Source organism: Tympanuchus pallidicinctus, unplaced genomic scaffold (assembly GCF_026119805.1).
Source record: "Tympanuchus pallidicinctus isolate F22 unplaced genomic scaffold, pur_lepc_1.0 scaffold26, whole genome shotgun sequence".
In the NCBI taxonomy this organism is placed as follows: Eukaryota; Metazoa; Chordata; class Aves; order Galliformes; family Phasianidae; genus Tympanuchus; species Tympanuchus pallidicinctus.
The window spans coordinates 3599587-3625154 of record NW_026294743.1 but is presented as its reverse complement, the minus strand read 5'-3'; the positions used below and the strand labels follow the sequence as shown (position 1 = coordinate 3625154).

The 25568-nt window shown below is 43.0% G+C and overlaps 1 long non-coding RNA gene across 1 annotated transcript; it reads left to right on the top strand.

Moving 5' to 3' along the window:
• The first annotated feature begins 613 nt into the window (after positions 1 to 613).
• On the top strand, positions 614 to 2190 carry LOC128084217 (uncharacterized). Its single transcript, XR_008208389.1, has 3 exons — positions 614 to 889; positions 1243 to 1326; positions 1757 to 2190. It is a non-coding gene; the product is annotated as an uncharacterized LOC128084217 (long non-coding RNA).
• The last annotated feature ends 23378 nt before the right edge of the window (positions 2191 to 25568 follow it).

Sequence of the window (25568 nt, the reverse complement as noted above, 5' to 3'; positions counted from 1 at the left end):
TCAAGGTTTTTATGACTCCTGAGCCAGTGATGCCCAATAATTAGATCTGCAGCTTTTGGCTCCTCATTATTCAGTGCTGCTGCATTAGAAGGATTACATTTATATATCGGTGAGCACAAGAAGATTTTTCTTTTATGAACACTGAACTTCTGAGAGGTTTTTTGAATTAATAACAGTGGAATTAAAGCTTTGAAGACATTTTTATTAAAACTGTGATCTCGGTGGACGCTGTACGGTAATACTGGTTAAAACGTGGAATGTGTGTTGGAGAGGAAATTCATAGACTTCTTACAGCTGTTTTAATCACACGTCAAAGCAAAATGTCAAAAATCCTTCAGTTGTTCATGAAGCAACATATTCTAAAATATTCAGTTTTATTAAAGCTCACATTTCTTTGCAGGGGTGCAAAAGAAGCTAGTAAACTTGAAGGAAATCTTTTTGTCCCATCCACAGCAAAGTGTTTTCACAACACACCTTAGAATACGAGGAGGTTGATACATTTTCATGAAATATTTTAACTCACTTCACTTAGATCTTTCCAATGGAAAAAACTTCAGCTTAAAAACTTGCTGAGAAGTTGTACTGTGAAGTGAAACTGTGACACATCATTGCAAAAAACACGTCAAAATCAGAAACGCTGTGACTGAGAAGTGTTCCTGCCAATGTGTTAAGCATTACCACAGCACCACCATATCACACCAGTGAGCCCTCACTGAACTATTCACTTCTGGGCAGAGTCAAAGACAGCCCCATCTGAAGCAGCATATAATTTAGATGTTATCAGTCTCACTACATAAAAAAAAAAGAAAGCACAGCAGCACAGAGACAGCAGATGTAAAGACAGGAAGTCTGCAGCAGAGCAAAGACATGAACCTGTACTTGCTCTCAGGTCAATGCCTTGATCAAAAGACCATTCTTCCACTTTTGATGTACTTTCAAGTCATGGGGCTTTGAGTTTATGCTGAACTTCAATTTGGGGCAAAGCTCTCCTCGTTTTTAACTGTGACTCTATCAGAAGCATTTATTTCCCTAGAGTTTCTTTTGTTGGTTTTTTGTTTGTGGGGGTTTTTTTTGTTTCATTTTTGTGGGTTTTTTTTTTGTTTTTTTCCTAAGCCACTGGAAAACTACCATTCATCTTCTCAAGTTCCCCATCATAAAACAATGAATTTTCAGGCATTTCTTCTTCCTATGAATATTGCTACGGTTCTTTTTTTGTTGTTTTTGTGACCCTTTTTGTTACAGGGGATGTGCATTCTTGGGCAAAAGAGATTTCCCTAAGGGCAGGATAACAGCTAAATGAAATGTAAATGCAGGGATTGCATTAAGGTATGTTACAGCACAATATTATAAATATTTTAAGTCACTCCACCTTCTGAGTTATGACGTACATGTGAGTGAAACGGACCCAAAATTAGACTATGATTTAATGCAGAACTGAGTTATTTAGGTGCTTAACAAATATCACAGAATTCCAATATACATCCAAGATCTGGATAGATAACATTACTTACTCATAGGATTGCTAACCCAAATAGCAAATTTAATTTTCTTCTGCGTCCTCCAATAAGCAAACTGCTGCCATTTACAAGCATTGCTATCCAATGGTGCATCCTTACAGTATAATATATGACCTAATAACTGCAGACACAGCCAGCCAGAGACCTTCTGAAGCTTAGCCAAAAGGATATTAGCAAGGATGCCCAAGTAAGGGAATAGTGCCCATAACCTCATCTTCTGGGTTGCTTACGTTTTGCAGATGCAGACCATGTCTGCTGAAACTACTGCCTGCAATGCTCCTTCATGCCTGCAATCAACAAAACAAACTTAGCACAGTTGTTGAAGAGAACAGAGGATGCCAGCTTGTGTTCCTCCATCTCACAGCTGTTCTTACCTGTGCCAACACCTGGAAAGCAAAAAGATTTTTTGTGCTGTAAGAAACTGTTTGTACCATATATTCTGCAACAGAATGTTCGAATATCCATGACATTTCCCTGCATTATTTAGCGTTTCTTTTCCTTATTAAATTTTCATCCCTAAGACCTTAAGTTCATTTTACTGGCTTCACGCATTTCAAAAACCACAATTCTTTTAAACAAAGCTTCAGATATGCTGTCCTTCTGAAAATCCAGGGCATATAAAATCTGATGCAGTCCACTCTGCATGTTTCCCAGGGCTAAAGCCTTTTTTACAACTACTTAACCTCTTCTCCTGATTTACAAAAAAGGCTTATATGCCATCATCTAATTCAGTGGTAATGTATTTATTTATTTTTCTTTCCATGTAGAAGAAATTTTTTTCTTTTTCTTTCTTTGTTTTTCTTTCTTGCTTGCTTTTTTTTTTTTTTTTTTTTAATGAATAACAACCACGTTTCTGCACTATGAAGTGAATAATCCATCTGATTGAAAGGGCTCAGAAGGATTCCTTACAAAATTAAAAATAGTTTATTTAAAATAATAATAAAAAGAAACGCCTCTTTTCTACAAAATGGTCCCTCTAGATGAAAGTAGTACTGCTGCAGTGGTTTTGGACATTGATTTACAATAGGGCTGTATATTGTTGGAAAGAAGTAGGTCTAGAGGGCAGTACTAAGAACAAAGCTGCTATGATTTTATAAAGTCAATAACACATTTCAGAAAGTATAGTGCTACAGAAAGGCTCGAGTTCCCTAATGGGAACCCACTGGCTGTCAGTGCTGTGCCTTAATGTACCTGATATTTGAACTTCTCTCTCCACACAGCAATCATGAAGGTGGCTTAAGCCAATTCGTGTTACCTCACAGCTGATTCGTGAGGAGCATATTGAGACAGTGAGCAACCACAGCTGAGTCACAGTAAATTGATAGCTCCAAACTATCTGCCTGGACACTGCGCATTTGAGCCTGAGAAGGAAAGGCAAGGGAGAGCTGACGTTCTGCATTGCATTTTCCCTTTTTTCCTTTCAACACAATCCTCCATTTCCCTTGTAATAAGCAAACCAGATTACAGCCTGAAATACTAAATCTAAATCGACTCATCATCTGAGTAGGCCTTATATCAGTTCAGTCCTTCTACATGCAGAAATCCGCATTCACAGATTAAAATGAGGAGGGAAGATGCTGGACCTGCAATGTCAGTTTCCCCTTCATCTCATCTTCTGCACGCAGCAGAATCCCTCATCGCTTCAGAACGGTCTAGTGTCCTCATCATATTAAAAGACTATAAAGGACTGTGAAGAAGACTTTACTTGAAACAAAAGGCTTTCATTAACCTAAAAAAAGGAAAACAGAAATGACCTTTTGCTTTCCCTGTAATAAGCCTTGATAACAATTCTGGAGACTACCAGTGACCAAGAAGAACGAAGCCCATGACCTTCCTCCAGCAGCTAACTCTCTCTGTAATGTCCCATCTTTCTCTCTGCGCTGCTGTTTATGAAATTGTAATGATAGTAGTAAAACAAACGAAAATAAATAATGAATGGATGAATACATCTCGGGATGAATAAATCATGGAAGTCATACTGACTTTCAGGAGTAAGAGTACTTACAGTTCATGCTTGAAAGGGGTTGTAATGGGGTTTTCTCCTGGATCCTCCAGCATTTTGGTGTTTGAGATCCTTGGAGAAGGCATGCAAGGAGAGGGCCAGCCTGCCCGCTGAGACAGAGGCTGGCTGCAGGGTAGAACCAGAAGCCTTCTCCTGAAGCTAGGGCTCCCATGATAGGAAAGACTCCTCACATGAAGAAAATACAAGGTTCAAGGAAGAAAGAAAACCACTGTCCAGATGAGTCTGAAGAAACCCTTCAGTTGTTGCAGACATCCAGATGAAGGCTGACCAAGGCTGCTGAAAACATTGCCTTCCCAACCTCCCCAGAAGCCCTTCTCCCAGCCATATGTCAAGACCTGCAAATTAATTACTTCACTCTCCCTTCTGCTCTGTGGGGTTTCCACCCCTTTCCTTTTAGCTGAAGGAGAAGATTCCTTGCTAAGGTAATCTGGCATAATTCCACAGGCTCCTCTTTTTCCCAGTAGAGGATTATATGTTGAGACAGTGACACTGAAGAACTATGATCAGATTCATTCTGAACTCAGAGGTGGCAGAAACAGTTGGAGATCTCTGATAAGGAACTTGGATGAAATACAAGTCTCAAAATTAAAAAAAAAAAATCTTCTTTTGCTTCAAAACGGGACAGAGACGGAGCCAGTTTCTGAGTCAAACTACGAACACATGAGCCACAACAACCTCAGTAACTTCAGCTGTCCCTCTACCGTGAGGAACTGTAACATAAACTGCTTCAGTTCTCTCCAATGAGGAAGTTTGTGCCAGTGGGGATGGACAGCTACACAGACAGGGTCTGAAAAAAAGTAAAGCTCACCAGCATTCCTGAGAGACACCACAGGTATCTCTGCTGCCAAGACAGAGACGTAGTCCAAGGCCCAGAGTGATGGACCAAACCCTGCACTTGGGTCATAACGACCCTACGTGGCATTACAGGCATGGGCAAAAGTGGATGGAAAGCTGCTCAGCAGAAAAGGACCAGGGGCTGCTGGTCAGCAGCTAGCTGAACGTCAGCCTGAAGCATGTCCAGGTGGCCAAGAAGGCCAATGGCTTCTGGCCTTAATCAGAAACTGTGTCATCTGAAAGACTAGGGAATTGGTTGTCCCCTTGTATGCAGCTCTGGTGACACCACACCTTGAGTAGTGTGTTCAGTTCGGGGTCCCTCACGACAAGAGGGACACTGAATTGCTGAAACGCGTTCAGCGAAGAACAGTATAGCTGGTGAAGAAATTAGAATGCAGTGCATATGAGGAGAGAACAGGGGTTGTTTTTTTCTGGAGGAAGATGAGGGGAGACCTCATTAGTCTCAGGAGGTCAGGTTGGTGGTTATACTTGATGATCTTGGAAGTCTGTTCTGACCTAGATGATTCCATGATTCTATGATTTCCTTCTTGTCAAATACACTTCCAAATACACCAAACAAACGGCCTTCCTTAACATCACTGGATTCTCAGTCCAAAAGATGGGCTTTTTAGTTCTCTGCAAATCTAAGTAAGTCAGTGTTCAAATCAATCAATCTAAGCACATAGGCTGAGCCCTAATTGTCTCTTTTCATCAAAGTCCAAAAGCCATATTCTGTCAGTACTTGCTTGTCTTAAAGGTGGGACCAGCAAAATCTTTCTATTAGCCCATACGTGTCCAGTCTCCTGCTGAAATCCAGCTTGTTGCTCTGATGGAAAAATATTGCTGAAATTCATTCAATTCTTTCTACTCAACGCACTCAATTCATTCAATTTTACCAAATTTAATGATTTTTCACTAAAAAAAAATGTAGCAGCAACTTAACAAAACATGCTTGTCTGCCTGTTCCCTTCAACAGAAAAGAAACAACACATTAATCTTCTCATTAATGTGCATAATAAAACAGAGATACACTAACTCTAAAAAAGAATTTATTTTGATATGATTGTAGATACTTATGCTAAATAGTTGGATAGTTCTGTAACTGTACAGCATATACAGACATCATAAAGTATATGCTATGAGTAGTATAGATCTTCTAGTAGGTATATCATAGTGCATGTTGTTAAATATTTATACATAAATTTAATACAATACTCTGAAATTATTTGTATATATTTTTTGCTAAATTTAAAACAAATTTGAATAGTTTTAAACAGTATTTAAAACAAAAGAGTTATTTAGCAAAGCAAAAATATGGGACATTGTGCTTTCTGCAGAATCACAAAAGAATCACTGATCTTTCAAAGCAGATCCATCACAACAGCACAGAAATGTCTCTGAAGCATAGAAAACAATATACCGTAAAACAGTCCAAATGCAGTGAAGCTGGAATATTAAATAAGATACTGAGTTGATTGCCAGGAGACTCAACTACCAAAAAAGAATTTTCAGCCAACAAGTATTTATTAAAATAGGGCACAAAGGCAAGACTATTTTTCAAGAAAATCTATTACTTAAAACGTTCAACTTTTCCTAGGTGATCTCAACCTCAGGTTCTAAGGCCTTTGTAATTGCTAGAGATTATTATGTTTTATTATTGCCTGATAACAAACATTTAATTACCTTGGTGATTAAAAGCTCTACACGTAAAGCTCTACAAAAGCAAACTGAATGAATCATCATTATCTCAGGCTGTAAAATAACTAGCTTAAAAATCTGTAGTGCTTTAAAATATAACAGAGCAAGCTGAAGGTCTCTTTCAAAGCCAAACCAAAGAGAATTTTCAATAGGCCAACAGTAGCCAAAGTTCAGCTTACAGTAGGCAGGCAAGTTTCATTTTACATAATACAAAAAAACTGCAACGGGTTTCATATGCCACCCTGGTGCATGTTATTCTTTCTGCAATTGTTTCATTCTTACAGGAAGGATATGCTGCTAAACTATGCCTAATCTGAGGCCTTGGATCTGCTACCCACAGGTGTCAATGTCCCAGCCACATCCTGACTCCACTGTTTTAGGCTGTGACTCATTTATGCCCCAGATCCTTTGCTGTCTTCAGGTTTTGGAAAATGGAACTTAGGCACTTTAGCTAAGAAACTCTGTAATTTAGGCAACTGAACAACTGTATTTTTTCTATATGCATAATTTGTAGCAGTTAGAGAGAGATGTGGTTTGTATCACAGATGAGAACCATAGTTCCACAGAACAGCCCAGGCTGGAAGGGATCCTGAAGGATCACCAAGTTCAGTCTCTCATGGGAAAAGAGAGCCTTGATGAGATTATCTAGCTCCTTGTCCAACTGCATCTTGAAAATTTTCTCATCCAGATCATCAACAAGGACATTAAATAGGACTGCCCCCAGTACCAACCCCTATGGAACACCACTCGTGACCAGTCACTAGCTAGATTCACTGAACTCCATTCACCACTACTTACACTCACCATCACTCAGCCATCCAGTCAGTTTTTTACTCAGCAAAGAGTACGCCCATCTGAGCAAGAGCTGCCAGCCTCTCCAGAAGACTGCTATGGATGACAGCGTCAAAGGCTTTACTAAAGTATAGGCAGATTATGTCCACAGCCTCTCCACATCTGCTAGATTGGTCGCCTGGTCAGAGAAGGAGGTCAAGATGTGCTGCTTTAAAGCTAAATGACAAATTATCTTTAATTAATAAAATAGATACTGACGAGAACTACAACAAGGGTCTCAGTGCCATGTCCATATTCGCTCAGCTCTAAACTTTTATTTCATTTCTGGTATGTCATCATGTTCAGAATGGAAGAGGCAAACTGCAATTTTTCACTTTCTAACAGTAGTTTTTCCATTTTCTGCAGTACCTGAGTTTAAATTTATGAGCTTTGACATTGAACTAGGAAAGATTTACTTCTTAGCTGCTTGTAAACTCCACAGTTAAGTAAGGAAATAATTTTGTTGAGAAAGTCTGAAGGACTTTAAGCTACTCAGTGTATTCCAAGACACTTTCTTAGTTTCTCCTGTTGGTTCCTTTGACAAAAAAGATATTGCATTTCAAGAAGACAAAAAGTCATTTAAAATTGCTGGACTTTCAGATGAGAATAAGGAATGCATGATCATGTTGCTATTTTAGCTTCAAGTCTTTGAGGCTTGTGTCTTTAGCATCATAAAATCCTTCAACTAAATTATTTTTACAGGTTCTATCTTTAAGGTCCACAGTTCATCCAATAAAGATGCACAATAAATACGACCTCCTTGCACGCTATGCATGTTAATCTGTAATGTCAGTGGCTTTCATATTTGTGAAATTATTAGAATAACTAAGTAAGTAAAATACAATTTGGCAGATGCTCTTTAATGACTTCAATGATTTAAAAAAAGAAATCAAATAGGTTACCTTTTGCTGCAGAAAGAAGTGATATCAAAACAAGTTCTAAGTTCATCTCCCATGTAATTCTGATTACTTCCTTTGAACTGCATCAGGAATGACGAGTCTCACACTGTTCTGCAATTTCTAAATTTCTAACTCCAAAAGCACTGCATAAAGCTAGGAATATAAAAAACATGTGCCAGTCCTCTGGAATAATAGAAGTTAGTTCTGAAAAGGGAGCAAAGTAATATTATTTATAAATATTATCCAGTATGTAACATGCAAATCTCACAGGCCTGAGAATAATAAAGGAAGGTGATATAATCTTCCACTAAAATTATTATTCCACTAAAAATTATTATGAGAAGTCATTTCCTGTGAGGATGTCTGTTATTTTTCTAACCTGATTCATATATAGAGTTAGATTTTAAATACTGACAGAGTTCTCCTGGGCAGGTGAGATGGCATAAGGAGAGGTTCAGAGAGATAGCAGGTTTTAATACAATAATTGCAGATTGTGCCTGTATGCACATCACAAAAAAATAAAAAAATAAAAAAAAAAAAGCAGTTGATACTGAACAGGTCAAATGATAGCTATTAAACGAACTAACTGGAACAACAACAAAGCTAAGGAAAACACAGCAGCTCACAACTAATATACTGTTGTACTGGCAAGGTCTGTAGCAAAAGAGGTCGGCTTGTTTCTTCGTTTAAATTCTATCTCACTGCTCCTCTGATGCCTGACACCAGAGACAACTGGTTCTGGTATTGTTCCATTTGTTTCACTCAAGACACTAAGTGGTTTTTAAGATAAAATTGACACGTTGGACTGCTTGTTTTTGAATGTAGATGCTTCTCTGTTTTTGTTTGCTTTTGTTTCTTTGTTTTGTGGTGGATTAGAAATGAAGTGGGACATGTTGCAGCCGTGCTGGAACCTGTCTCCAACCACACCACATCTGGTCCTGCTGGCCAGCAAGGGCAGGACCAGATCAAAGAGGGTTAGTGCAGGCTGCCTCAGCCCCCAACCCACACCAGCTGTGTCAAAACGTGAACACATCATTTTCTTCTATTGCATGTCATTCAATACATAATTCCTTTAAAAGTAACCTAGAATTTAAGACATGGTTTTTTACCCATGTTTGCTGTCGCTTCTGGGGAACAAAAACAGCTAAATGGAGCCCAGCAGCCTGGCTTTTTTTTTTTTTCCCAAAAACTGCCTTGAAGTGGGAGCTCATACCTTAACACTGCTTAATGATCTACCAAAATCTTTTAAAAACAGATGCGGGATTGGCAGCCAAGTGCATTAGCGATTTTGGGTTTAGGTACAGGGAGATGAACAAGACAATTCATCTTGTCTGACACCTCCCTTCTGCCTCACTTACATATCGATTTCTGCCTGAGCTGCTTCTAAACAGAAGCAGCAACGAGGAGTGCATTTGCACCCCACATCACAGGGGTTGTCTTCACTTATTGTCAAGCTTTCTAGAGACCACTCAGCTTGCAAATGCATTTTAGTTAAACCAGCCATTAATGCAGATGGAAAATGAACTTAAAACAGTATATGGCAGGGTGGAAAACAGACTTTTTGGTAAATGCATCTAGCACTTAAGATTCCTCTGGGGCAACTGCAACATCTTTGAGTGATCACTGCATCATCAAACTGTGGATCATAAGTTAATTGGAAAGTTTGCTAACGCAAGTTTTACAGAGACTATGAAGAACATCACTGCTTCTTGGCATCATTTTACTTCAGACACAAGAACACACCTTCTCATGAAGTAATAAAACCCCAATAAAATTAACAACTGAAAGTTGAAACAAAATATCATACTTGTTGATCTTTTCCAAGATCTGTGAGAAATCGGTTTCCAAAACTGATTATAGACTTCAGAAGAATTTTATCCATTAAAAACACTGGATTAAATGTTACCTTCATTATCCAGATTGATCAAACAGGTCAAACGTCCATCAAATTAAATATGAATTTTTCTTCAGCAAGGAACATACAGACTACAGAACTGAGCTCAATGGAAATTCAAATCACCAGCAAAAGCTGAGATGCTTTCCTTAGGGGATTTTCCTTATGTATTAAGCAGACAAACTGTTTAACACGTTCTGACATGTGCGTTAGTGCCAGATATCTGCACAGCTGCCATACTTGCCAAACAATCAGATGTTTTTATTTTATTAGGCTCAGTGTGTACGAAAAGAAACAAGCACACTTGAAGGCTTTAGTTTTTGAGTTTTTGAGATGTGAAAAAGCTGCAAGTTCTAACGGGGTGTCTCTGCACTTACCCATGTTGAATGGCTTTCCTCTTGTTGGTGCTCAGTCACTGATAAAGAGTACACAGTCCTTCAGTCAGCACAGCACTGCAGAACACTGTTTTCTAGCAAGTCTGAACTGAAAGTCCTTTTTCTTGCCCATTCCAACCATGTTCGCCAATACCTCCAGATTAAGTGCAAACAAATTAGAACACACAAGAAAAGGAGAGCATGCATGTGCGTGAGTCAGACACCAGCCTTGATACAGTTTCACCTCTACCACAGAAATGATTAACCTGAGCAAGAAACGGATAATTTTCTGTGCTCTGCAAGGTACTGCAAATATTAAAGAAACTGGAAAACGAATGGCATAGTGAACAAAATGAAATGAAAAGACCACACAACAGTAATTTGGTTTTCACTCTTATGTAAAAAAAAAAAAAAAAAAAGCGTATGGAGGCAGAGGGCACATATTTTAATATTTACTTGTTACTTCACTTGCAGTTGTCAATTCTTAAATGCCTTCTATGCAGGGCAAAAAACAAAACAAAACAAAAAAAAACCCTGAAATGTCTTCAGGTAAAAAAAACTTACTTTTGTAGAAAAGAAGGATTCATCCAAAGACTGCCATGTCACGTGTGACTGCTGACTATCAAACAAGCACAATACGTTCACCAAAAAAAAAAAGTGAAAAATGAAAAACAAAATCTCTGTCACTGGTTTACAACAGGCTCTCACTCCTACTCTCACTCCTGCATAAGCCAGAATGTTGGTTAACATGAAGTTTTGAATTCCATAGTACATGCATGGTAGAAGGCTTCGAGTACAGGATATAAGAAAGAAAAAAAAAAACGTAAGGCTTATAGAATGTAATGGAATATCCCACTCACAGTAACTCTTCTTTCCTACAGAAAGAAGCCTACAGGCACTTCAATTAAGGGTAGATCAGAGTCTACAGGCCAAAGAAAATGCTAGGAAAGACGGCAGACGGCATACAGAAACTCTTCTCTATGGCTACATACAGTATAGTAACACGACCCCAGTGGACTTACTCAGTCAGCGTGTACCCTAGATCTGTGTTTTTGGGTTCTTTTGCATCAGACTTGTGTGCATGACAACCAATCAGAAGAAACCTTTCAGCTCGTAGAAAGTGCAGGGCATTTTTTCTAACAGCACTCGCAAATCCCAGAGGTTCCTTGGAGGTATTTGGCCAACACCAGGACATGGATCCTTCCATGAGCAGCAGAGAAGCCACCAGCCTCCCTGTGTAACATTGTTTCAGACATGGGAAAAGCTCTTCTCTCATCTCTCACTCCTGAAGTAGCACACACGTAAAAGAATTTTAATTGTAATCTATCATGGCTGTCAAAACATCCACCCACCTAAATCTAGGGTCCCTGCCATATAACATAGAAGGATCTTCATGCTTCTCTTTCTTATTGAAGTGTCTATAATTACAGCCTTGTCCCCATTGGGCTGCTCTGGCAAACAGCAGAAATTGTACAACAGATGACTTTCTGTAGAGATGACTATCACCACCAGCAGCCTTCAGTAGGCATAAAGGTTGTGCAGCTCCTCTACAGTACAGGACCCATACATAGGAGAGGAAAAGTAGCACAGGAACACCAGGAAAAACTCACTGGCATGAGATTCCAGCAGAATTATTTCTGTTTTATACCTGAAAGCAGTCACACATCCTGTGGACGGAAAGACTGATGGTCAATCAGTAATGAACAGCACTGCCTGCTTTTCTAGATCAATATGACATGTTAGGCTTTTTTTCTTGGTAATTATATAATGATGCAATTGTTACAATTACTCAATAACAATAATTAAATCATAGGATAATTTTTATTTTTATTAGTAATTTTATTAGAGTAACAGAATTTCTATAAACATCCTTGATCACTCCTTTTTGTCTTTAGGGCTCTTAAGAAAAGCAATATAGCCATTTAAATGGATCATTGTTTGAACAACCTTTTTAGGCAGTAAATTAATAATGATTTGGGGTGACAACATAAATAACATACATACATCTGCAAACTTAAATAATTTCAGCAATCACATGTCCTGGTTTCAGCCAGGATGTAGTTTAAGGGACACCACCAACTGTATTTTTATTTTTTAGTGTTCTACTGGTAAAAACAATGCATAAAAGTTATTTCAAGCACCCATACAAAAGCAATGAAATAAAATCAAATGGTCATAAAACCGATCACATATTTTACACAAAATAGGAGCATAAAATCACTTTGTGTGAGGTTCATTCGCTGCCAAGCAATTTATCATTTAAGAAAAGACAACTTTCTGCTGTGTTTAAGCATCTAATGTGTTCAATTTCTTGTGACCCATGCAGGAATGGGAATGGGTTTTATTATTTCCAATTTCAAAAAGCTTTACTCATCACTGGTCACGCTATCTCAATGTGCCAGGGGTGGAGTAATTTTCCAGTTCTGATAAGTTTGCAAAGAATTATCCCTTCCCTTTTATACATTGAAGTTTCACGCCTTTTACATGCACTTACCTTTAGCTGTGAAACATCTCCACTTCCTAATAGCACAGGACAACTTCATTGGCCAAACTTCGGTGATGTGTTCATATCTGAAGCATAAAACCTATAATTTAAGGAAGTAAAAACAAATTTTATGCTACGCAGATTTATTGACACTTTCAATTAATTCAACTGAGGTAGTATTTCTAATTCTGCTCTTTAAATAACAACTTGGAGCTGATGCACACTTCACAGAACGCTGATATGTGACCTGCTCTCCTTTATTCACTTTGACAGTCCTCAATTATTATAGCATTATTTAACTTACATTGTAGGAAACATCTACAGACATCTCTAAGCACTAAGTTCAAGTTAGATCAGCCATATTATTCCAGTTTATTTCCCTTACTTTATTACAGGATACTAAACAACGCAAGCATTCTTCTTTGGCAGCCCTACACTTTTTTTGATAGCTCTGTTCCTAAAAATACATTTGCTCTCTGAAGGGGAATTCTCCTCTAGCCATCCCTGCAAGCTCTGTGAAATACAGCGCTGCATCTTCAGAGGACACTACACCCTTCTGAGTCATTTTTATGCAATACAAGAGGGTTGGTTTTTTTCCGTCCAGGCTCTACTCTTGTAATGACGTGCTGTTACTAAAAAAAAAAAAAAATGCATATAACCATTCATCTTGGCAGGCTAATAAGGTGCACTACTAAAATCTTGTAGAAATTTCTAACAAGGCTGTTTAGAGGTCTACAGTTTTGGTTAGCGCTTGGCTAATCATAAAGTATTCTCTACAATTAGAGAATAGCTTGGTAATAAACAGCACTGCAGACCAACCAAAGTATGCATCTTTTCAGAAGGTGCAGTCAGCAGCAAAAACTGAAAAAGAATGTGTATCTTAACTTGAAGCCTGTAGTCCTCAACTTTGCTGGAAAAGGGATGGTATAAGCTGCGTATTTGGGGCTGGGAAAGGAGAGGGAAGCAAGGGATGAAATAAAGTGTAACGAACAAGAGGTGCCAAAACTTTCACTTCTCATTACGAAGTAATCATTGTTCACATAAAAGTGTATTGCTTTAAGGATATGAATATCAGTCCCAAGGAAATTGTAAAAATATCAGGCTACAGCACACCTACTTTGAAGCACAGCATTTATGGAACATGCTTTCTCCCTTTACTAATTTTCTTAGCTGCTGGCTTTCTTCCCAGGCAGTCGTTACTCAGACTAGTGTGTTGCTATCTAAATGGTAGGCTGGCTTGTAAGCTAACTTACAATGCAAAAAGCAGTGCATTAAAGCCAGTGATTCTTAACTGCTACTACTACTGTTTGCCCTAAATAATTTGTCAACTTACTCACAGCAATCACTCAGTTTCCCCATACAATTATTCCTTTGGCATTCCGACAACAGACCTACACATCACAGAATCACAGAATTGTAGGGGTTGGAAGGGACCTCCAGAGATCATCGAGTCCAATCCCCCTGCCAAAGCAGGTTCCCTATACGAGGTCGCACAGGTAGGCATCCAGGCAGGTCTTGAACATCTCCTGAGAAGGAGACTCCACAACCTCCCCACACATAGTGCCGAGATTCATCTTTCTTTATCAAATTACCTGCTGGACTATCTGGCAATTTTCCTTCATTAGCAACTGCTGGTTCAGAACTTACACAGTCATTTTTTCTTGCCTCCTATGCCATCGCTTATGACGGCAAAACAGTTCCTTCCAGACTCTCACGGAGAGTTTAAGCAAATGCCTGCTTGCTTGCCTGATTGATTTTCCTCAGAACTAGTCATAATAATGTTTATGTCCTGGTTACAATACTGTAAGTCTGGAATTATTCCACTGCCATTGAAGGAGCTAATCTGCATTTACCCCGTATCACTAAGCAGAAATCCAGCACAGTAGGGCTGCTTGTGTGGATTATTTGGTCTTCATAAAATCGCATAGCATTGTTTAACAGCTGTCACATAAATAGCAAAGAAAACATAATACTGAGCTGAAATGTAAGCAATTGACTATTTTCAACCATCAGGCCACACAGAAATGATTTCATAACAGTAGCTGGGCCAACTGTCAAAATGATAGGATGCACTTGATTTTAAGGTTCGATTTCACACACTAATCAAGCTGTATTAGCATAATGGCTGCTTGTCTTTACCTTTTTCACAAGGTCTAAGTAGATTGATAAAATAAGAAAAGATAATGAATTTGAATGTCTGGCATAAACAAACTGAACAACACATACCTCTTCAAAGCTTATCGAAACATCGCTTCATCTTCCTCAGCTGAGGGACCGCGACTCCAAAAACAGATCAAAGAAATTCGTAGTAGGTACAAAGGAAACAGACAATGATTTTCTCTGCTTTTCTTTCTTCCTTCCTTCTTTTCTTCTTCCTTCCTTTCTTTGTCTTTGTTTTGGGTTTTCTTCCTATTTTCTTTCCCTAATCTTTGTTTCTTGCCTTTTATTGCAGTCTCTCTTTCATCCCTATCTCTAATGTTGTTCTGGAAAAATAACCTACTGCGGACATATTAACTGAAGGGCAAAAAATGAGAAGTCCAGAGTCAAAACTCATTCAGGTCTTCTCTTGTCAATTCTTCTGTCTGCCAACAAAAATACCGGTCCCACTGTGTTTCAGAGTTTAACTGCTGCCTCTTCCAGCAGTTTCTGGAGCATTAGTTTTCGGGTTCCTTGTCAACACCGCTCATGCAGTTGAGAACATAGAAACACCCAAGCCTTGCACATGGGGCACATCTTCAACATCATCTGCAAAACTTCAAGTAGGTAGGTAGGTAGGAGAGCCCCTAAATTACCGCTGCAGTGGGTTCACAGCATCTCCAAGTAAAAAGCACAGGGAACTAATGACAGTGCAAACTTGCAACAGAGATTGGATATATGAGAAACTGCAGTTAATAAAGATCAAAAAATGCATATAAGAGAAGAACCCCTTAACCACTCTGACAATTACATCTCTATAAGCAACAAAACTGAGTTAGGCACAGCAGCATTTAAAAAAGCAGATAAAAGCTGAGAGCACCGGGACAAGAGCAGAGGATGACAAACTTCTTTGGTCTTGGAAATTAGGATCTCTACGGCAGTCAGGCTTCCACATTTGCTGGAAGACTGCTGAAAACAAAACACAATGTTTCAACACTTTGATCAAGGTGCTGCAACAAGTAAAGGATATTAAATTGCTACAAAGTAGCAAGGAAAAGCCTTCCTTAAAAAATCCAGACTACATTATTAACACAGCTGCAAAGGAGGAAAAGTCTTAGCAAGAATTAACAGGTTAAGCAATGGATATTAAAGGACAGCTCTAGGAAGAGCTGTCTCCCTCCCATCTCTCATTCTGCAGGCTGTAAGCCCTCATCCTTGAGGGAAACCACGCAGGAATGACAGAGGGATTTCAGGGAAAGCCGAAGAGTGGGATCCCTACTTCATTACCTGACAAAGGGGAGGGATGACAGCATGCTGGTCTTCTAAGGCCAGCATGAATGCTGGTCTTCTAAGGCCAGCATGAATGCTGGTCTTCTAAGGCCAGCATGAATGCTGGTCTTCTAAGGCCAGCATGAATGCTGGTCTTCTAAGGCCAGCATGAATGCTGGTCTTCTAAGGCCAGCATGAATGCTGGTCTTCTAAGGCCAGCATGAATGCTGGTCTTCTAAGGCCAGCATGAATGCTGGTCTTCTAAGGCCAGCATGAATGCTGGTCTTCTAAGGCCAGCATGAATGCTGGTCTTCTAAGGCCAGCATGAATGCTGGTCTTCTAAGGCCAGCATGAATGCTGGTCTTCTAAGGCCAGCATGAATGCTGGTCTTCTAAGGCCAGCATGAATGCTGGTCTTCTAAGGCCAGCATGAATGCTGGTCTTCTAAGGCCAGCATGAATGCTGGTCTTCTAAGGCCAGCATGAATGCTGGTCTTCTAAGGCCAGCATGAATGCTGGTCTTCTAAGGCCAGCATGAATGCTGGTCTTCTAAGGCCAGCATGAATGCTGGTCTTCTAAGGCCAGCATGAATGCTGGTCTTCTAAGGCCAGCATGAATGCTGGTCTTCTAAGGCCAGCATGAATGCTGGTCTTCTAAGGCCAGCATGAATGCTGGTCTTCTAAGGCCAGCATGAATGCTGGTCTTCTAAGGCCAGCATGAATGCTGGTCTTCTAAGGCCAGCATGAATGCTGGTCTTCTAAGGCCAGCATGAATGCTGGTCTTCTAAGGCCAGCATGAATGCTGGTCTTCTAAGGCCAGCATGAATGCTGGTCTTCTAAGGCCAGCATGAATGCTGGTCTTCTAAGGCCAGCATGAATGCTGGTCTTCTAAGGCCAGCATGAATGCTGGTCTTCTAAGGCCAGCATGAATGCTGGTCTTCTAAGGCCAGCATGAATGCTGGTCTTCTAAGGCCAGCATGAATGCTGGTCTTCTAAGGCCAGCATGAATGCTGGTCTTCTAAGGCCAGCATGAATGCTGGTCTTCTAAGGCCAGCATGAATGCTGGTCTTCTAAGGCCAGCATGAATGCTGGTCTTCTAAGGCCAGCATGAATGCTGGTCTTCTAAGGCCAGCATGAATGCTGGTCTTCTAAGGCCAGCATGAATGCTGGTCTTCTAAGGCCAGCATGAATGCTGGTCTTCTAAGGCCAGCATGAATGCTGGTCTTCTAAGGCCAGCATGAATGCTGGTCTTCTAAGGCCAGCATGAATGCTGGTCTTCTAAGGCCAGCATGAATGCTGGTCTTCTAAGGCCAGCATGAATGCTGGTCTTCTAAGGCCAGCATGAATGCTGGTCTTCTAAGGCCAGCATGAATGCTGGTCTTCTAAGGCCAGCATGAATGCTGGTCTTCTAAGGCCAGCATGAATGCTGGTCTTCTAAGGCCAGCATGAATGCTGGTCTTCTAAGGCCAGCATGAATGCTGGTCTTCTAAGGCCAGCATGAATGCTGGTCTTCTAAGGCCAGCATGAATGCTGGTCTTCTAAGGCCAGCATGAATGCTGGTCTTCTAAGGCCAGCATGAATGCTGGTCTTCTAAGGCCAGCATGAATGCTGGTCTTCTAAGGCCAGCATGAATGCTGGTCTTCTAAGGCCAGCATGAATGCTGGTCTTCTAAGGCCAGCATGAATGCTGGTCTTCTAAGGCCAGCATGAATGCTGGTCTTCTAAGGCCAGCATGAATGCTGGTCTTCTAAGGCCAGCATGAATGCTGGTCTTCTAAGGCCAGCATGAATGCTGGTCTTCTAAGGCCAGCATGAATGCTGGTCTTCTAAGGCCAGCATGAATGCTGGTCTTCTAAGGCCAGCATGAATGCTGGTCTTCTAAGGCCAGCATGAATGCTGGTCTTCTAAGGCCAGCATGAATGCTGGTCTTCTAAGGCCAGCATGAATGCTGGTCTTCTAAGGCCAGCATGAATGCTGGTCTTCTAAGGCCAGCATGAATGCTGGTCTTCTAAGGCCAGCATGAATGCTGGTCTTCTAAGGCCAGCATGAATGCTGGTCTTCTAAGGCCAGCATGAATGCTGGTCTTCTAAGGCCAGCATGAATGCTGGTCTTCTAAGGCCAGCATGAATGCTGGTCTTCTAAGGCCAGCATGAATGCTGGTCTTCTAAGGCCAGCATGAATGCTGGTCTTCTAAGGCCAGCATGAATGCTGGTCTTCTAAGGCCAGCATGAATGCTGGTCTTCTAAGGCCAGCATGAATGCTGGTCTTCTAAGGCCAGCATGAATGCTGGTCTTCTAAGGCCAGCATGAATGCTGGTCTTCTAAGGCCAGCATGAATGCTGGTCTTCTAAGGCCAGCATGAATGCTGGTCTTCTAAGGCCAGCATGAATGCTGGTCTTCTAAGGCCAGCATGAATGCTGGTCTTCTAAGGCCAGCATGAATGCTGGTCTTCTAAGGCCAGCATGAATGCTGGTCTTCTAAGGCCAGCATGAATGCTGGTCTTCTAAGGCCAGCATGAATGCTGGTCTTCTAAGGCCAGCATGAATGCTGGTCTTCTAAGGCCAGCATGAATGCTGGTCTTCTAAGGCCAGCATGAATGCTGGTCTTCTAAGGCCAGCATGAATGCTGGTCTTCTAAGGCCAGCATGAATGCTGGTCTTCTAAGGCCAGCATGAATGCTGGTCTTCTAAGGCCAGCATGAATGCTGGTCTTCTAAGGCCAGCATGAATGCTGGTCTTCTAAGGCCAGCATGAATGCTGGTCTTCTAAGGCCAGCATGAATGCTGGTCTTCTAAGGCCAGCATGAATGCTGGTCTTCTAAGGCCAGCATGAATGCTGGTCTTCTAAGGCCAGCATGAATGCTGGTCTTCTAAGGCCAGCATGAATGCTGGTCTTCTAAGGCCAGCATGAATGCTGGTCTTCTAAGGCCAGCATGAATGCTGGTCTTCTAAGGCCAGCATGAATGCTGGTCTTCTAAGGCCAGCATGAATGCTGGTCTTCTAAGGCCAGCATGAATGCTGGTCTTCTAAGGCCAGCATGAATGCTGGTCTTCTAAGGCCAGCATGAATGCTGGTCTTCTAAGGCCAGCATGAATGCTGGTCTTCTAAGGCCAGCATGAATGCTGGTCTTCTAAGGCCAGCATGAATGCTGGTCTTCTAAGGCCAGCATGAATGCTGGTCTTCTAAGGCCAGCATGAATGCTGGTCTTCTAAGGCCAGCATGAATGCTGGTCTTCTAAGGCCAGCATGAATGCTGGTCTTCTAAGGCCAGCATGAATGCTGGTCTTCTAAGGCCAGCATGAATGCTGGTCTTCTAAGGCCAGCATGAATGCTGGTCTTCTAAGGCCAGCATGAATGCTGGTCTTCTAAGGCCAGCATGAATGCTGGTCTTCTAAGGCCAGCATGAATGCTGGTCTTCTAAGGCCAGCATGAATGCTGGTCTTCTAAGGCCAGCATGAATGCTGGTCTTCTAAGGCCAGCATGAATGCTGGTCTTCTAAGGCCAGCATGAATGCTGGTCTTCTAAGGCCAGCATGAATGCTGGTCTTCTAAGGCCAGCATGAATGCTGGTCTTCTAAGGCCAGCATGAATGCTGGTCTTCTAAGGCCAGCATGAATGCTGGTCTTCTAAGGCCAGCATGAATGCTGGTCTTCTAAGGCCAGCATGAATGCTGGTCTTCTAAGGCCAGCATGAATGCTGGTCTTCTAAGGCCAGCATGAATGCTGGTCTTCTAAGGCCAGCATGAATGCTGGTCTTCTAAGGCCAGCATGAATGCTGGTCTTCTAAGGCCAGCATGAATGCTGGTCTTCTAAGGCCAGCATGAATGCTGGTCTTCTAAGGCCAGCATGAATGCTGGTCTTCTAAGGCCAGCATGAATGCTGGTCTTCTAAGGCCAGCATGAATGCTGGTCTTCTAAGGCCAGCATGAATGCTGGTCTTCTAAGGCCAGCATGAATGCTGGTCTTCTAAGGCCAGCATGAATGCTGGTCTTCTAAGGCCAGCATGAATGCTGGTCTTCTAAGGCCAGCATGAATGCTGGTCTTCTAAGGCCAGCATGAATGCTGGTCTTCTAAGGCCAGCATGAATGCTGGTCTTCTAAGGCCAGCATGAATGCTGGTCTTCTAAGGCCAGCATGAATGCTGGTCTTCTAAGGCCAGCATGAATGCTGGTCTTCTAAGGCCAGCATGAATGCTGGTCTTCTAAGGCCAGCATGAATGCTGGTCTTCTAAGGCCAGCATGAATGCTGGTCTTCTAAGGCCAGCATGAATGCTGGTCTTCTAAGGCCAGCATGAATGCTGGTCTTCTAAGGCCAGCATGAATGCTGGTCTTCTAAGGCCAGCATGAATGCTGGTCTTCTAAGGCCAGCATGAATGCTGGTCTTCTAAGGCCAGCATGAATGCTGGTCTTCTAAGGCCAGCATGAATGCTGGTCTTCTAAGGCCAGCATGAATGCTGGTCTTCTAAGGCCAGCATGAATGCTGGTCTTCTAAGGCCAGCATGAATGCTGGTCTTCTAAGGCCAGCATGAATGCTGGTCTTCTAAGGCCAGCATGAATGCTGGTCTTCTAAGGCCAGCATGAATGCTGGTCTTCTAAGGCCAGCATGAATGCTGGTCTTCTAAGGCCAGCATGAATGCTGGTCTTCTAAGGCCAGCATGAATGCTGGTCTTCTAAGGCCAGCATGAATGCTGGTCTTCTAAGGCCAGCATGAATGCTGGTCTTCTAAGGCCAGCATGAATGCTGGTCTTCTAAGGCCAGCATGAATGCTGGTCTTCTAAGGCCAGCATGAATGCTGGTCTTCTAAGGCCAGCATGAATGCTGGTCTTCTAAGGCCAGCATGAATGCTGGTCTTCTAAGGCCAGCATGAATGCTGGTCTTCTAAGGCCAGCATGAATGCTGGTCTTCTAAGGCCAGCATGAATGCTGGTCTTCTAAGGCCAGCATGAATGCTGGTCTTCTAAGGCCAGCATGAATGCTGGTCTTCTAAGGCCAGCATGAATGCTGGTCTTCTAAGGCCAGCATGAATGCTGGTCTTCTAAGGCCAGCATGAATGCTGGTCTTCTAAGGCCAGCATGAATGCTGGTCTTCTAAGGCCAGCATGAATGCTGGTCTTCTAAGGCCAGCATGAATGCTGGTCTTCTAAGGCCAGCATGAATGCTGGTCTTCTAAGGCCAGCATGAATGCTGGTCTTCTAAGGCCAGCATGAATGCTGGTCTTCTAAGGCCAGCATGAATGCTGGTCTTCTAAGGCCAGCATGAATGCTGGTCTTCTAAGGCCAGCATGAATGCTGGTCTTCTAAGGCCAGCATGAATGCTGGTCTTCTAAGGCCAGCATGAATGCTGGTCTTCTAAGGCCAGCATGAATGCTGGTCTTCTAAGGCCAGCATGAATGCTGGTCTTCTAAGGCCAGCATGAATGCTGGTCTTCTAAGGCCAGCATGAATGCTGGTCTTCTAAGGCCAGCATGAATGCTGGTCTTCTAAGGCCAGCATGAATGCTGGTCTTCTAAGGCCAGCATGAATGCTGGTCTTCTAAGGCCAGCATGAATGCTGGTCTTCTAAGGCCAGCATGAATGCTGGTCTTCTAAGGCCAGCATGAATGCTGGTCTTCTAAGGCCAGCATGAATGCTGGTCTTCTAAGGCCAGCATGAATGCTGGTCTTCTAAGGCCAGCATGAATGCTGGTCTTCTAAGGCCAGCATGAATGCTGGTCTTCTAAGGCCAGCATGAATGCTGGTCTTCTAAGGCCAGCATGAATGCTGGTCTTCTAAGGCCAGCATGAATGCTGGTCTTCTAAGGCCAGCATGAATGCTGGTCTTCTAAGGCCAGCATGAATGCTGGTCTTCTAAGGCCAGCATGAATGCTGGTCTTCTAAGGCCAGCATGAATGCTGGTCTTCTAAGGCCAGCATGAATGCTGGTCTTCTAAGGCCAGCATGAATGCTGGTCTTCTAAGGCCAGCATGAATGCTGGTCTTCTAAGGCCAGCATGAATGCTGGTCTTCTAAGGCCAGCATGAATGCTGGTCTTCTAAGGCCAGCATGAATGCTGGTCTTCTAAGGCCAGCATGAATGCTGGTCTTCTAAGGCCAGCATGAATGCTGGTCTTCTAAGGCCAGCATGAATGCTGGTCTTCTAAGGCCAGCATGAATGCTGGTCTTCTAAGGCCAGCATGAATGCTGGTCTTCTAAGGCCAGCATGAATGCTGGTCTTCTAAGGCCAGCATGAATGCTGGTCTTCTAAGGCCAGCATGAATGCTGGTCTTCTAAGGCCAGCATGAATGCTGGTCTTCTAAGGCCAGCATGAATGCTGGTCTTCTAAGGCCAGCATGAATGCTGGTCTTCTAAGGCCAGCATGAATGCTGGTCTTCTAAGGCCAGCATGAATGCTGGTCTTCTAAGGCCAGCATGAATGCTGGTCTTCTAAGGCCAGCATGAATGCTGGTCTTCTAAGGCCAGCATGAATGCTGGTCTTCTAAGGCCAGCATGAATGCTGGTCTTCTAAGGCCAGCATGAATGCTGGTCTTCTAAGGCCAGCATGAATGCTGGTCTTCTAAGGCCAGCATGAATGCTGGTCTTCTAAGGCCAGCATGAATGCTGGTCTTCTAAGGCCAGCATGAATGCTGGTCTTCTAAGGCCAGCATGAATGCTGGTCTTCTAAGGCCAGCATGAATGCTGGTCTTCTAAGGCCAGCATGAATGCTGGTCTTCTAAGGCCAGCATGAATGCTGGTCTTCTAAGGCCAGCATGAATGCTGGTCTTCTAAGGCCAGCATGAATGCTGGTCTTCTAAGGCCAGCATGAATGCTGGTCTTCTAAGGCCAGCATGAATGCTGGTCTTCTAAGGCCAGCATGAATGCTGGTCTTCTAAGGCCCAGCATGAATGCTGGTCTTCTAAGGCCAGCATGAATGCTGGTCTTCTAAGGCCAGCATGAATGCTGGTCTTCTAAGGCCAGCATGAATGCTGGTCTTCTAAGGCCAGCATGAATGCTGGTCTTCTAAGGCCAGCATGAATGCTGGTCTTCTAAGGCCAGCATGAATGCTGGTCTTCTAAGGGCCAGCATGAATGCTGGTCTTCTAAGGCCAGCATGAATGCTGGTCTTCTAAGGCCAGCATGAATGCTGGTCTTCTAAGGCCAGCATGAATGCTGGTCTTCTAAGGCCAGCATGAATGCTGGTCTTCTAAGGCCAGCATGAATGCTGGTCTTCTAAGGCCAGCATGAATGCTGGTCTTCTAAGGCCAGCATGAATGCTGGTCTTCTAAGGCCAGCATGAATGCTGGTCTTCTAAGGCCAGCATGAATGCTGACTTCTAAGGCCAGCATGAATGATGGTCTTCTAAGGCCAGCATGAATGCTGGTCTTCTAAGGCCAGCATGAATGCTGGTCTTCTAAGGCCAGCATGAATGCTGGTCTTCTAAGGCCAGCATGAATGCTGGTCTTCTAAGGCCAGCATGAATGCTGGTCTTCTAAGGCCAGCATGAATGCTGGTCTTCTAAGGCCAGCATGAATGCTGGTCTTCTAAGGCCAGCATGAATGCTGGTCTTCTAAGGCCAGCATGAATGCTGGTCTTCTAAGGCCAGCATGAATGCTGGTCTTCTAAGGCCAGCATGAATGCTGGTCTTCTAAGGCCAGCATGAATGCTGGTCTTCTAAGGCCAGCATGAATGCTGGTCTTCTAAGGCCAGCATGAATGCTGGTCTTCTAAGGCCAGCATGAATGCTGGTCTTCTAAGGCCAGCATGAATGCTGGTCTTCTAAGGCCAGCATGAATGCTGGTCTTCTAAGGCCAGCATGAATGCTGGTCTTCTAAGGCCAGCATGAATGCTGGTCTTCTAAGGCCAGCATGAATGCTGGTCTTCTAAGGCCAGCATGAATGCTGGTCTTCTAAGGCCAGCATGAATGCTGGTCTTCTAAGGCCAGCATGAATGCTGGTCTTCTAAGGCCAGCATGAATGCTGGTCTTCTAAGGCCAGCATGAATGCTGGTCTTCTAAGGCCAGCATGAATGCTGGTCTTCTAAGGCCAGCATGAATGCTGGTCTTCTAAGGCCAGCATGAATGCTGGTCTTCTAAGGCCAGCATGAATGCTGGTCTTCTAAGGCCAGCATGAATGCTGGTCTTCTAAGGCCAGCATGAATGCTGGTCTTCTAAGGCCAGCATGAATGCTGGTCTTCTAAGGCCAGCATGAATGCTGGTCTTCTAAGGCCAGCATGAATGCTGGTCTTCTAAGGCCAGCATGAATGCTGGTCTTCTAAGGCCAGCATGAATGCTGGTCTTCTAAGGCCAGCATGAATGCTGGTCTTCTAAGGCCAGCATGAATGCTGGTCTTCTAAGGCCAGCATGAATGCTGGTCTTCTAAGGCCAGCATGAATGCTGGTCTTCTAAGGCCAGCATGAATGCTGGTCTTCTAAGGCCAGCATGAATGCTGGTCTTCTAAGGCCAGCATGAATGCTGGTCTTCTAAGGCCAGCATGAATGCTGGTCTTCTAAGGCCAGCATGAATGCTGGTCTTCTAAGGCCAGCATGAATGCTGGTCTTCTAAGGCCAGCATGAATGCTGGTCTTCTAAGGCCAGCATGAATGCTGGTCTTCTAAGGCCAGCATGAATGCTGGTCTTCTAAGGCCAGCATGAATGCTGGTCTTCTAAGGCCAGCATGAATGCTGGTCTTCTAAGGCCAGCATGAATGCTGGTCTTCTAAGGCCAGCATGAATGCTGGTCTTCTAAGGCCAGCATGAATGCTGGTCTTCTAAGGCCAGCATGAATGCTGGTCTTCTAAGGCCAGCATGAATGCTGGTCTTCTAAGGCCAGCATGAATGCTGGTCTTCTAAGGCCAGCATGAATGCTGGTCTTCTAAGGCCAGCATGAATGCTGGTCTTCTAAGGCCAGCATGAATGCTGGTCTTCTAAGGCCAGCATGAATGCTGGTCTTCTAAGGCCAGCATGAATGCTGGTCTTCTAAGGCCAGCATGAATGCTGGTCTTCTAAGGCCAGCATGAATGCTGGTCTTCTAAGGCCAGCATGAATGCTGGTCTTCTAAGGCCAGCATGAATGCTGGTCTTCTAAGGCCAGCATGAATGCTGGTCTTCTAAGGCCAGCATGAATGCTGGTCTTCTAAGGCCAGCATGAATGCTGGTCTTCTAAGGCCAGCATGAATGCTGGTCTTCTAAGGCCAGCATGAATGCTGGTCTTCTAAGGCCAGCATGAATGCTGGTCTTCTAAGGCCAGCATGAATGCTGGTCTTCTAAGGCCAGCATGAATGCTGGTCTTCTAAGGCCAGCATGAATGCTGGTCTTCTAAGGCCAGCATGAATGCTGGTCTTCTAAGGCCAGCATGAATGCTGGTCTTCTAAGGCCAGCATGAATGCTGGTCTTCTAAGGCCAGCATGAATGCTGGTCTTCTAAGGCCAGCATGAATGCTGGTCTTCTAAGGCCAGCATGAATGCTGGTCTTCTAAGGCCAGCATGAATGCTGGTCTTCTAAGGCCAGCATGAATGCTGGTCTTCTAAGGCCAGCATGAATGCTGGTCTTCTAAGGCCAGCATGAATGCTGGTCTTCTAAGGCCAGCATGAATGCTGGTCTTCTAAGGCCAGCATGAATGCTGGTCTTCTAAGGCCAGCATGAATGCTGGTCTTCTAAGGCCAGCA